Genomic DNA, 14868 nt, shown 5'->3' on the forward strand with positions numbered 1-14868 from the left:
TCAGCGCTTTTTTATGTTACAAGGAATCAAAGTCAATTTTCTCTCTCTTTTTTTTTTCCAATAGACATTCTGCCTAAAGATGAGTTTAATCAATTTTTTAAACAAGCAAGACTACTTCAAGTATACTGATACCCAATGATTAGTTTTAGTCCTTTAATGATACAGTTATCAGTCATGAAAATCACATCATCACACTAATTTTCTTCAGTGATGGCTCTGGGAGCGAACCTAAGGAAATGTCAGGGTGCTTTGTAATTTTGTTTCTTCTGCGATAGTCACAGAACTTGTTTGAAATTGAATATATAAACAGCAGCCTAGGAAATTACACTGAAACTATTGAATTTCTTTGCAGATGCAGAATTGAACAGCTGCCATACAACACAACAAATAGAACAGTGACTGCTCACGGATGCATTTGAGTAAGTCCATTGAGCAAAATTCTCTGTATTGAATTTTTGAGACACCTGGTTTGCCAGCCACAGAAACCCGCTGCAACTCAGTGCTCATAAGACTCAATATGCTCAGGTAGAACTTGTGAAGATCTCATGAAAACCACAAATCACTTCACACTAACAACAAAATTCAACTCAAACTCATTATTCCCACACAAAATGCATTTATATGTACAGTTCCTGAAGGACCCTCCCTTTCCTCTCCAGATATTAATTACTTAGTGAAAAAGCAATAAGAAGTGAATCAAGTAGTTCCCCCCCGGTAAAAAAGTCTCTTTCAAATACACACCTTTGCTATGAAAGTTTTCATATCTAACAAGAAAAGAAAAAATCAAATTTTGTTGTCTGAAATTTGGTAAAGATTTGGGTCAACATAGGAATACTACTATTTAATCCTGAAGATGTTGAATGGATTTTCTACTGTAGTCAGTTGCAATTTTTTGCACGTGATAAACAAAACTGTCCTAGCAAAAGGCATACTTTAGTTGTTTTCTTAGGGATGAATATTGTTGTAGCATATTCCTCTCTATGTTATGGAAATAAAACCATTTTCCTGCTATGAAAATAAACTGCTCATGAGCCTCCTTTCATTTACAGCATCCTAAGACTGGCTTAGCACCACTGTCCTCAGACATGGAACTCAGTGACTCAGAGCTCTAGGCTTAGAGCATTTGTTAAAAATTAGTGACATCCTAAACAATTATAGTAACTATGAGGACACAGAATGGAATTATTTCTTCTGATAGGACCTCAATATAGCAGAACCAAGCCCAGCTTTCTTTCCAAACGTTTTTGACTTAGCTTAAATCTGCTGACTTCATTGGAGTTGTTACTTACGTCCATGAGAGAGCATGAACAGATAAATGGCCCTGCTATGTTATGCCACTAGCCCAAAGAGCAGTGTTTATTCCATATTCTCTGCATCTGAATTCACAATCAGTGCAGAACTAACTCAGAATTGATGCCTGTCTTGTGGGAACCAGTGCAACTCCATTGGATTGACAGACAGACAGTCTGAGTTCCAAAGATGGGTACCTCTATAAATTTTGAAGTGATGGGTTTTACTAACAGTAGGAATTAATAAATATCCATTTCTTTTTCTTCCCTCCCTCTCTCAAAAATCAATTTAAACATTGAGCTCCGTTTTCCATTCGGTAACAAAAGACTGGTATTCCGTATTGTACATTTCCCTTCGTATTATGAATGGCATGTCACATATTGCAAGGCTACACCTGCAAGGGAAAGAATGAAGGTTGATACAATCTACTCTGGGTTCTGCAATGTCAGGACACTTATCAGTCTGTAAAATGCAAGGGTGAGATTTAGGGTTTATTTAAAAAATAAAAAAATAAATAAATAAAAAGGAAAAAAAAGAAAAGAAAGCTGAATGAATAGATATTTTGCAGACTTGCCTGAAAGTTTATGAGGATGACAGAAAGTGCATGACACTGCTGTTGGGAACATGCATGGCTCTTGACATGCACAAATCTCGGCTTATATTGTGGACATCTGTGAATTATATTCCTCAGCCTGCACAAAGCCTCATGGTTTTTTTTCTGTTTGCTATGGTTTTGTTTTTTTTTTTTTTTTTAATAATTATTATTTCTTAATAAGAAGGCTCAAGGCCAACATCTCATAATCCTTTATGAAACTCTGAGAAGGGAAGGCAGTGAAGGAGAAACTGCAGTTTGGGGAGACAAAAACCAAGGAACTTTTTTAAGTTTTCTTTTTTTTTTCAGCCGACTCCACATTTCACTTGAGGAATGAAGCTACTTAGAGACAAGCTAATACTTTTCACCTTTTCTTTTTGCCTCAAGTACAGCAGTTTAAACCAGGAAATAAGACTGACAGTACTTATTTATCTGGAAGTAGACTGAAAGTTCAACAGAAAGTTGTATTTTAACACGATCTGATCCTGATTCTTCTCAATGGGTCGACTTTCCCACATTCTCTTCTGAGTCCTGTATGCTAGGTCTACAATTTGCTGCAACCACATACACATACATGCAAACCCGTCAAAGCCTGTCTATAGTAGGGATACTGATAAACACACATTGCCTCCTCCTAGGAATCTTTCCAGACTGAGTTCTTCCAGTTATGTGTAATGGACAAATGACAGCATTTTCTATTTTAGCTGTAAGTCACAGACAAGCACTGTCTATGATTAAGAATGAAATTCCCAGCAGAAATGCTTATTTTCACCAGGATCCTGCCAGCCAAGCATGGAAATCAGCACATTCGGAAATAAAACAGGAAAATGCTAGGTTGAGTTCTAACTCAGAAAGAGAACGAGCACCAGAAATTCCCAGGCGCTCTACCAACTGCTCTCATCAGAGCTGCTTGTGCTACAGATACTGCCATCGTAGCCAAGGGTATTAAAACTGATGGCAACGAACAACCGAGTAGCTCCTAACCTGTGTGTGCACCCTGAACGTACTCGAGCCTTTCACGCAAAAACCTGGCAACTAATTCTCAGTACTTTATCCAGCCTTGTAACCACTTGAGGATTTCAGACTCATACTCCGCTACAAGACTGCCTTGTTTCAACTGGCACCAAAAGAAAAGCACATGTGGATGACACATAGGGAATAAGAATAGTGCTTTCTAGGCTATGTTCTTTCAGGAATCCTACCTGAAAAACAACCAGTGAACAGCAGGAAACATGATGTTATTCTCTTTCTGGGCTCTTTAGAATACCTGCCATAAGAACTCCCTGCTCTACATGGCTATTTATCTGTTTGAGCACATAGAATATATATGTTTCTACCAGGTAATCCACATAGCCATTTTAATAGCAGTGTTATTCCTCAGCACTAGAAAAATGAAAGATCTGTGAATTATTACAAACTCACTCAATCTCTGTCCAGGCAGCAGTGCTGTGAACTGTAAAGGCTTTTTCCTTGTTACCAAGTTACCATGGAAGATGGAATAGTCACACAAAAGTACAGGCCAGCAGAAGCTAGTATTGGTATTGTGTATCATCTACAAATACTTATTTTTGCCCGATTTATAACGTACCTCCATAATTGGAAAAACAAACAAACAGAAAAAAACAACTTCCAAATTTAGAAGTGATTTAATTTTGTTTTTAAACACCAACTTTCTCAGTTGAAGTTTTCTTTATCCAAAATAGCATTCAAGACATTGAAGTTATCTTGTAAGAAAGCATCAGATTATGCATTGTATTGATGTGTGAAAGTAAAACTCCTCTCTGTTAGAATTAAGTTGTTTTCTGCGAAATGCATCTTTCTCAATACATCTTGGCTCTAGAGAACATCATTTTGCAGCTTGTTACCTTGCTTTCTTTTCCAAGGATTACTGTAAGACTTAGCACATAAACTAACTGTTGACTGAAACTCTTCTATGAAGCAAAGTCAACTTTCTAACCTCTGATGTACCAAAGTTTCTCTCTGATAGACTGATTTTTTTTTTTTTTAATTGACCGTGGAATGCTACATAAAAGGAAGAAAATTCTAAGTCAAGAAGGGAAGAACTCTCTAGAAGGGAAGACACCAGATTAAGTGTCAGGAGTGCTAGATCTACGTATGGGCTCAGACAGAGACATTCTGGGGAATGCTGAGGTGCTGCACCTAGGGCAGTGCAGTATGGATAAAACCCACTTTGGAGAGAGCAAGGGAATAAACACTGGTTGCTTCACAACAAATAGTTTGGGAAATAAACCTGACCATAAGGAGAAGAGTCACATGCTTCTCAACAGAACATGGCAGATGAAAGAAGCTGTAGGGAAAAGCCATGGGATTTCTTACGCCCATCTTCTGCTGTGCCTTCTACCCATCCTGTGCACGTCAAGTTGCAAAGGAGCACAAGAGCCCTCAAAAGCATGCCACAGAATCACAGAACGGTTGAAGTTGGAAGGGACACCTAGAAGTCATTTTGTCTAGCTCCTGCTTAAGCAGGGCTGCCAAATCAAACAGGGTAACCTACACCAGGTTGCCCACAAACATGCCCAGATGGCTTTTCATTAGCTGCAAGGATGGAGATACACTTCTCCTCTCATTTATCCCTCTACAGCTGATCTTACATACACTCAAGATCTGGCTACTAGGAGGTACCTACTTACCACCTGGTGAAACAATCAGCTCCACTGCTTATATTACAATATATACCAGGAAAGCATGAAAGATGCTGCAGAGACCAGTCGCAGTAATTCTCAGCTGTCAAGGAAGGCATTACAGAACTCTGGTCACTCCATCACAAGAATTTTGCAACCAGAAAAGGCCAAAGAGCTGTAAGATATTTTCCCCTCCCTCAGGAGGGAAAAACTATATTAGGCACTTCGTGCTAATAATGAGGGGCACGCTGGATGGGATCCCAAATATCTCAAACACATCACACAAATCATAGACAACATCTGCTATCCTTCCGGCATGAAATGCTTGCTCAGCACCACAAGGAATCACTGTCAAATTGCAAAACTAGACTCAAAGTCTTCCCACTGACAATCAGAGAAGCATGAAAGTTCTAAATCCTGTGTGAAATAGCTAAAATCATCCAAAGTCAGAGTTTGCCATATCCACAAAGTTGTAAGCAGAAGGTAGGCTGTGGGATGTCTACTCCAATTCCTCAAAGCAACCTTTTCCTTGCCAGATTTCACATGCGTGTCACAATTTCACTTTGTTTGATTAAAACATTTGCATTATAACTTGTTTAGGGTTAAAAAAGTATTAGGAACTTAATACTTCACATTGGTTTTGGTCTGTGAATTTTTGAATCATCTAGAGAATATGAGCTCCTTGATGAAAAGTACTATTTTGTGTTATGAACCAGAAAATAATGGTCTATCAGACTATAGAAAGTGGTCTAAAGCATCTATCTTTAATCTTCTTGTGTAAGTGTTCTAGACACTGTAATTTCCAATAACAATAATGGAATAAATACCTCATTAACCCCTTTAAAGCTTCCAACACCATGACAATATCTAAATGAACTGTCAGTGGAACAGGCAGCGTTCAGTAAGACAGCAGACCAGAAAGTTAATATTGAGCTATATCCCAATGAAGTAACTGAAATGGATTCTCATCCTCAACAACCTGATGGCTTATATATTGTCACAAAATGCATAAGAAAAAAAAATTCAAAGACACTCATAAAGTTCATAAATCACTTCACATTTCAAATCAGCTTTGAAATGAGATAAAACAGCACTTACAAAATTTTGGAATGGAATATTTGCTTACACAGAATTTAACTCACAGAGCCACTTCTTGAGCTTCATACTTACACATTTCTGATCCATAAAGCTATTGATATTACGCTATTACTATCATAAATTATTGTTCTGACAGACTAATTGCTGAGCTGAGTGCCATGGATATTTATTGAATAGGAAGTAAAAGTGTAATATCTAGTATGAGCAGAATATTCACATAACAATAAAAAGTATAGATTTGGCTTTAGGGAACAATTCACAGTGCCTGAGTGCATCAGAAAGGAATATAGGGAACTTGTGCAAAAAAAAAAAAAAAAAAAAAAAAAAAAAAGAAGAATTAATAACAAAAGTATGGGCTTGTGGTGGAAGCATCTAGATCAAAATCAAAGCATGTGAGTGAAAAAATTAGGACTATATTATACAAGACACTGGACATTCTATTGACTTGAACACCATGGTAATAGCCACTGAGGTAAATGCACCAGAAAAGAGAAATAGAGAACAGGGAAAATAAAGCAAAGAGAAAGAGTTCTGCTTTGCATGCAAGTAGGGAAGACATAATATCAATGATGAGTTCTGTCACACAGTTCTGAAAGAAATATTTTACCCTGTATGGGGTGATGCATAGATTCCATTGAAGGAAATATCAAGTAATTCTAAACAAAATTAAGGCTGATATTTTCAAAACTACTTAAAAGCTAAAATACCAAATTCTCTATAAAATGTCTGTCATCTAAACATATGGAACTCTACAAAGCTTTGCAAATCCCATCTTAAATGAAATCAAATCAATTTTTCAAACAGCAGTTACTGGTGCATTGTAATCTTGCTCAATTCACGGTAGACTGAATTTCAAAAGAACTTAAGGTGCACATCTGAATTCTAAAAGCTTGAAAAAATCTGGATATCAAATATGAAACATCTTAATAGAGGACATATTTTGAGAGCTTGGGGACCTCTGCTGAAAACCAAGCATTTTAAATGCAGCCAAAAATTATTCATGATAAAAAAAATCAACACATACAAATCAGAATTCTGATGCGAAAACATACTTTCAAGAATGAAACCTGACAAGGATCCACTGTGGTAAAGGGGAAGGACCGTGCACCTAGGCCTCCTGACACCAGAGATCACTTGAACCCTGAGTTATTACGGAGAGCTCTTTCCATTCAAACTCAGGAAGAAATTTCCTGTCAGAAGAAAGCCAACCCGCAGGGTACCTATTGATGAGATGTCCTGGGAAGGTCTGTGGTTGTGTGTCACTAACTTTGACACCAGGCAGTGATCTGAAATCGCACCTCTCCACCTTCTGCACCTTGGGCAAGTTTACTTTCTTCTACCTGTTTTTATTTTCAAAGTCTTTCTAATTGCTTTGAGAAGCTGATCACAGCAGACATATGCAGGCATTGAACTGAACAGCATGGCAACAGGTTTCTATGCTTTTTTTCCTCATTATTAGTGGTCAGGTATTGGCACTCAATCCATTGTTGAGTATAACGATAATGGCTTGTTATTCAGAAAACAGAGTTTCTCACACTCAGTCATGACACTCAAGGCACAGAAACTTTAGAAGCAATAGAGTAGAAGAGATCAAAGTAGCTCTTTACTACCACTATCTACCTGCAGTTGGGGGGGATTCTTGCATCCAAAGGAGTCACATGCATATTTGGCTTTCCTCACACATCTGACTCACCAAGTTATATCTAAACTCACTTATTTTCTTACCCAAAATGGGCCAATTTGGTCTAGATGGCTGATAATTCTATCAAAATGTGTTCTAGCACATAGCACCCAGACTGAGACCAACACTTTTGCTTACTCCCATGTCCTACTGAACATCCCCTGGAGCAAAAGAAAAAAAGATATCAGAGATCAAACAGGGTTTTCCCTGCTCTCCAAGCATTCAGGCAATCTGATTGCCCCAGTACTCTGAAGAGGCTAATGTTCATCATGATCATAGAATGGCCTAAGTTGAAAAGGACCACAGTGGTCATCTAGTTTCAACCCCCTGCTGCGTGCAGGGTCACCAATCACCAGACCAGGCTGCCCAGAGCCACATCCAGCCTGGCCTTGAATACCTCCAGGGATGGGGCATCCACAACCTCCTTGGGCAACCTGTTCTCCCCTTGGGCAACCCTGTCACCACCCTCTGTGTGAAAAACTTCTTCCTAATATTCAATATAGAGCTCCCCTGTCTCAGTTTAAAACCACGACAAACCAGGAAAGTTCAGATACACAGTTTCTCCTGTAGAGATAGGTCAACCTGAGCATAAGGGTCCATGAATTTTTTTTGTCTTTTCCAGCATTTGGGCAGAAAAGTCGTAGTCATCGATACAAGCAAAATTCAATAATACAAGCTGTATTCAAGAGAGGAACTGACCCAGCTTAAGTTGCTGCTCACTTGAAAACCCCTTGCTAGATCTGCCCTCTCTTCTCTAAGGCCATCCTAAGACTGATAGAAATGATGCTTACCCAAGGACAGCCCTGGATCCTTCAATCAAAAGCTCAAGTACAAAACTGTGCAAACAGATCCTCTGTGAACCACACCTATGGTTTAAGACTGGAGTCTGGGACAGTGCACAGCCTGAAATTTAACAATATTAGATTAGGCAGAATGGTCTCTAGGCTTTTTTATTTGTGCTAGGTGTACTTTTTGCCCAAATTCTTTGAGCTAGTCAATAAGCAATTAGTATCTTATGACAAAGCACAAGCGACAGTGTTAATAGCAGTTTGTAGCTACTTGCACACATGAGAGCTGAGAATAATTTTATGACTCCAGTAGAAGTGCATGTAACAAACAGAAGTCAATTGGTATGACCATAATGATTGTATCCTCTCAATGCCTGTAGAAAATAGCTTTATGCAAATCAGTTAATTAGCATCAAAGTGCACTTGTTCACAGACTGTTCAGCTGTTCTATCCAATACCTGAAGAAGCTTTCCGAAAAGAAATTCAGTATATTTTTAACAACAAAAAAAACCCCACTTCAGAAGGCACTCAAAATCTAAAACTTAAAGATCCAGCGTAAAGTACACTTCACAGTAGTGTTTTACAATTTTGTAACTCATTAGTTCTAAAATTTATAATACCAGACTTCTTAAAAAGAGACTTTTAAACATGAAGATGATAAAAATGCATGAGGTTATTGCAGTGACACAAGCACTTCCACTGAAAATTTCAAGCCGTCTGGATTTTAGTACTAAAATTTACACTACCTCCATCCTATTCTTTCAGAATTGCATTCAGAACAAATGAGCTAACACTCCTTACAGCAGTGTTATCATATTCTACTCTCTATTATTTCACTTGCTAAATGTTTTCTTTCCCAAGACTCTCAAACTGATTTAATACCCTTCCTGCTTAGCTTCTACTTTATGCACAGAAGTACGAGCCTTTTGCATCAATTTAAAGCCAATGTGATGAATGGAATTTAATGATCTTTTTTGTACAGTTCTGTATAACACTAAACAATGGCCAACGCATTCATTCACAATCAGTTTTTTTGCCTTGTTTTTAATTAGCTTCCTATCTGGAGGGGCCATGTGAAAAATTGCACCTTGGGCCTTACTACATCTTTCTTTTATAAAATGTATGTACAACAAATAAAAAGCACATTTTAACCTACCTGCTACCTATTACGTTAAATGTCATTACTACTAAAGACTGGCAGCTCAGCTAACAAACATCCTCATTATTTTACTCCGGCTCTACTTTGTGTATAGTCAATCAAATCATGCTTGATTTATGTCAGATGCTAACAAAATACAGTATAAAGAGAGCCATTGAGTACAATTCAGTGATTCTGTGTTTATTCACCTCTAAGCTATGAAGCTAAAGTGGATACCATTTATAACTAAGACATGCATTCTTCATGGCCATAAGAGTTAGCAGGCCATAGCTAGAGCACTTTTAAGGCTGAGGGAATATAAAGTGCTCCTATGAGCAGACTCAATATTTTTTTGAGTATACAAATTAATAACTGATATAAAGATAGAAAACAGTACCAGGACTAGTTTTTTTTTTTTTTTCCCCCTTTTTTTTATTGGAGAAGCTGTCTGATGGATCTAAAATAGCCTAGTTTGCAATGTAGGCCTCATTATAAATGGTCAGTGATTTTAGTACTTTCCAAAGGTGACTTTCTACAAGGAATGGCTTTTAAGAGTATGTCTACATTATGCTTTTACTCACATAGGTTAATGTAAGATTTTTGGGGGCTTTGCCTTGAAGGTTTTGTACATCCAGGCTATTGACCTAGGGAAGCCTGACTTGGTAGTGGAAAATTACAGAAACTCAATTGGGTTCACTGAATGATGGAAGAGCCATGAGAAATATTTGCTGCATGTCAGTTGGAAACCCTTCCCAGAGAGATCAGCACACCCTCACTGCTCCTTATTTTCAACAATTGTTTCTACTCCACAGCTAAAAGCTGATACTTACCATACAGCAAAGCTTGAAGCAGACAAGAGAGCAATGCTCGATATATTCTCAGTTTTCCCAGATAAGGAGATTCTTTACATCCAGCTTTCCAGGCCATAATGGATTTCTTGAAGTGAATAGTTTGCAAATGGGAGCTATGCACTGAAAAGCTTATAAGAAAATTCTTACTAAAAAAAAAAATCTCTAAATTGTGCACTTTTATATGTATCTCACCAAAAACATCGTTTACTGGAATAAAAGAGTGTGAACAGTTGGACAACAAGCCTCTCAAAAATAATTCTGTTTAAAATACTATTATGTCACACACAGAAAGGATCAAATCTGCATCTCTCCAGTGCTTGACAAGGTTTTCATGGAATTGTCCTGGAAAGGTCAGATAATGATAGCAGACAATATGACTGGTTCTCATAATTTTTTTAGACCCTGAGTGGATCCAAAACCATAGTGACTAAATTAAGGTGCTTTCCATGAGTTCCTGGCAGCACGAGGACGTTGAAAGACAGCATTGGATGGGTTTCCAGATGAATACTTGTGTATCCTTACTCTGTGGGCTGGAATGCAAATCATCTGTGGTGCACTTTTTGCAAGTTGTATGTATCACTGGTGAATCCTTCCACTTTAACCCATACCTTTTGCCTTTGCTCAGGACCACAGCCAACAATGCTATTTAGATTGAAGCACATCTGTTGTTTTAAAATGTCACTGTAGATGCTCAACAGCATTATGTAGAATGCATTTTAAACATGTTGCCTAACTGGGCCATCAAAAATGACAATCTTCTCAGCAACCTTCCAAAACAGTTGTTATAACATTTAAGTTTTCACTTGTCCATATTTAGAAAAACTTCACAATCAAATTAAGACCTTCATCAAGTGAAACAGAGAAACAAATCAAACAAACACACAATCAAAACCAGGGCACAATTTAAAAAAAAAAAAAAAAAAAAAAAAAAAAAAAAAAAAAAAAACACCAACAAGGCAATAACAGAGGAAACCAAGTTCTTCCTTTTATACTTCACTGATATAGTGAAGAGCTTCAGCACTACATAGCATCCAAGCCTGTTTTTTCTATGACACATCAAACCTGCAGTGTGTTAGCAGGAAAAAAAAAAAAAAAAAAAAAGTTGATTACACAGATCCCACCCTGTATGGGAACTGAACCCTACAGATTAGCAGCATTTTGTTTAAAAATATCAACGAGGAGTGTGAGGAGCAAACTTTTCCAGCTTATTTGGTGCAAAAACTTTACTTCTTCCACTTGAAAACCACTGGGAATGATTAAGTTCCAGAAACGTGTGCTAGAAATGAAGACAATGAGGAGGATGGAGCTTTTATTTTTGTGTGTTTATTTCACCAAGGGTTGACCTGTTAAAATTATGGCAGCACAGCATTGAAATGATCCTAGGTCTCTGTCAGACAAATCATGGTTCCAAGTATTTTCTCTTGGTTACATCAGAAGTATGAACTTGCAACCTTGGCCCCAGCTCTTTTAATGGCACACTGACAGGGCAAGAATAATTCACAGGTTGAGCTAATCAAAGGTGAAAAGAGAGAATCAGTAAATGTCGTATCCTTTTGCCACTTTCATCAATCCGACTAACTGAATTTGAGCTAAAGCTTGGCAAATTTTCTGCAAAGGGAAATTAATATGTAACACATCTGAGGCCTAGTGCTGGCCAGCAAAATTGGAAAGCCAGCATTATATCAGAGGGCGATTATTGAGGGAGAGAATGGCCAAAGCTGAGATAATCAGAAAGAAGCTTCTGCGTGTCTCTCTCCTCTGATAGCACTGTGACCCTCCCAGCCCTTCACCTGAGTAGAAACCCTCTACTTTTCAATTTTTTCCCCATCAGAAAGATATTCTATTGCCCATTTCTGTTGCCCACACATGATTGAATCAATTCAATTACCTTGGAAAAGTTGATACATATTCAGGCCATGAAGATGCTCAGGATAGAAAGAGAGGAAAAGAGACAAAGAAATCCGTATTTACCCAATAATAAGTTTCATTTGGAGAAGGTTTGAAAACAATTCTCCCTCGCATTTGTCCCTGTCAGATCACATTATTCACAAATGAAGTTTACAAAATATCAATTCAATTTCAATAAGGGAGCCTGAATCCCAACACACGAGGGCTGAATTTACCAAATCATAACACTTGAGGGGACCCTGGTGGCTTCCAAATATTTTCCAGTCAGAGGTAATCAAAAGCAGACCGCTGAATACTAATACATCCAATTTCACCCCTTTTGTTCGCATCTGTTCCCTTATAATACTATTTTCTACACTTCCAAATCACTGATGATGGCAGTTGGAGGAAAAAAAAAAGGTATGTGTGTGGGGGGAGTACCATATAGCTTTAATGTTTTTATGAAAACACTCTCAAAGATGTCCAATTAATCAACTTACTGATGAATAAACCACTGAGTTGTATCACAGGAAAGAAAAAATCATGATGTTCCAACCAGCACCACTCTAGGTTGGTTACTAATCTCATTCTTAGCACAGAGTGTTCCCCAGAACTCACTGCTGGCATTAAAATTCGCCAGTGAGACAATAAACGTTTCTCTTCATCAATTTGTCCTCAGCTACTGCCTCAAGAAAGAGAAAAAGAAGTAAGACCAACAGTGTACCAGGTCCAGGAAAGTTTCCAATACTTCAGCTCCTGAGCCTAATCTCTCAAAAATTCATATTTTCTTGAACTGACATTGGATCAGACACTAGGTAGTAATATGACATTGGCATCTCAAAGCAGATCATATTTTTCTGATTTTCTGATGGATCAAAGATCCTCTAGTATTCTGTGCAACATCCTTTACCATAATTTCCTTAGTTAAGTACATTGATAATCCAAAAGTTTTTCCCGAGCTTAGGAAAATACAGCATTTCACGATCCACCCTTACTGCTATGCTGCCATGGTAAAAGACTTAAATCTTTAAGTCATCACATTCTAGTCAAAACGCAGAGCACGCCACTCCTACTCTGACCTTCACTAACAGATGGCCACATGTTGTGGAAAACTAGCAATTTTCTACTGAACTTCTAGGAAGCTTGGGAGAAAAGTAACTTCTAGATTACCTAACCTGTCCTGCATTCTCTGATCATTAAGGTTCATCCAGATACTCTATAGCTAGTCCAAAAACAGGTAGGTTCTTTTGTTTCTAATCCTCAAAAACAAGAATGCATACAATAAGAAGTAACCCAAATAGGAGTCCAAAAGTGATGAATTTGATATGTGTTCAGTGGCCAAATCAAATCCTTTTTGGCAAAGAAAGACCATGAATCTTCAGACATTCCTTTCAGGTAAGCCTGTGGGGAGATTCCTCAGCTGAAGTGACTTCAGCCAAACACTTGAAATATCTATGCCACATTAGAGCACTGTACTATCTGCTTTGTGGCCTATCACCCTCAATAGTAATTCTGTTGGCGTATCAGAAGACGGAGATGTAAAGAATCTAAATTGTACAGTAAGTTCAACAGTGAGTTCGCAGCTGATGAATTGTGAATCTGTAAACTGTTATGATCCCACTGCTGAACTGCAAGAGTTAAATCAAGACCAGGGTCTGTCAGGATGAGGACCAGAAAGGATCACTCTAACTTCCTGAAGTTCCTCCACCATGTCACAATAGTATATTTTTAGAATAAAGATGTTTGGCTGTGGTTTTTTCTTGCTGTTTGTTTTTGTGGGGGCTAGGATGTGACATTCTTCCTGCAGAGATTAAAATACACATGAAGTGATATACTGGTGTATATATATATACCTATGTGTATGGTTAACTACATCTGTGTGGAAATGTACGAATACTCTGAATGCGTGTTTTGGTAAGTGCAATAAATTACTTAAAAGATTTGAAAACAAGTTTCATTTTACAACAACAACATGTGACTGAAAAAATACAGTACAAATTGCTTAGCATGAAATTTTACTTCTAGGCTTATTCCATTATCATACAATCTTCACAGATGTCTTTCCCAACTTGCCTTTATCTGGCTCTACACGGAAAGATATTCAGTATATTTCCCCCATGCTGTTATAAAAATGGTTTTGTACTTTGAGAAATTATGCCAGGACAAATCCAAATAGCTCAGGTTAATTTAACATTTACACCTTATTGCGAACAATCAAACCAATACTTGCAAAAAAAAAAATCTTATTAAAATGGTGGTTAATCTAACAATTTACAAACCATACCATTTTTAAAAGCATAGCAATTGTTCTTAGCTCTGTCAAGACCACATGCTGTGCAGACACCTATTAAGGAATCCAAGCTTTTCTCAGTGTATTAGAAGAGTGAAAATGTGTAATTGGAAAAGAAAGGGAAAAAATCCCTACAAAAGGATTTGGCATGGACATATCCTTCAACAGCTTATTGTTATCAGTTTCACCACATAAACTAATAATGGTGTTCAAGTCTCTAGTTTCTAGTATATTAGGAGAAAATAAGCATTTAATGGTATTTTGAAAGCACTTAAACCTCATCGTTATATTCTAAAATTGACCTTAGTGTTTCTGCTTCATGCAACACACTCCTACACTGATGTTATGAAACACAAGAGCTTGTTCCTCTGGAAGCCAAAAGAGACACAGCATAAACTGTGGGTTATTTCGCTGTCCTGGTTCACCACGTGTTCTCCAGAAGACTAGCAATGAAATGAGACAGATAAGTTTAGGGTGGGACCATTTTGCACAAACCATCTTTAGGAGCAATGGGCTGAAGTGCCAGTTTCACAGGTGAAGCTGTGGGTCAGACAGAGACAAGATAACATCCTTATTTTTTGGCTGTTCCTTTACTAAGGAATACAAAATAT

The sequence above is a fragment of the Lagopus muta genome, chromosome 4 (assembly GCF_023343835.1).
Source record: "Lagopus muta isolate bLagMut1 chromosome 4, bLagMut1 primary, whole genome shotgun sequence".
In the NCBI taxonomy this organism is placed as follows: Eukaryota; Metazoa; Chordata; class Aves; order Galliformes; family Phasianidae; genus Lagopus; species Lagopus muta.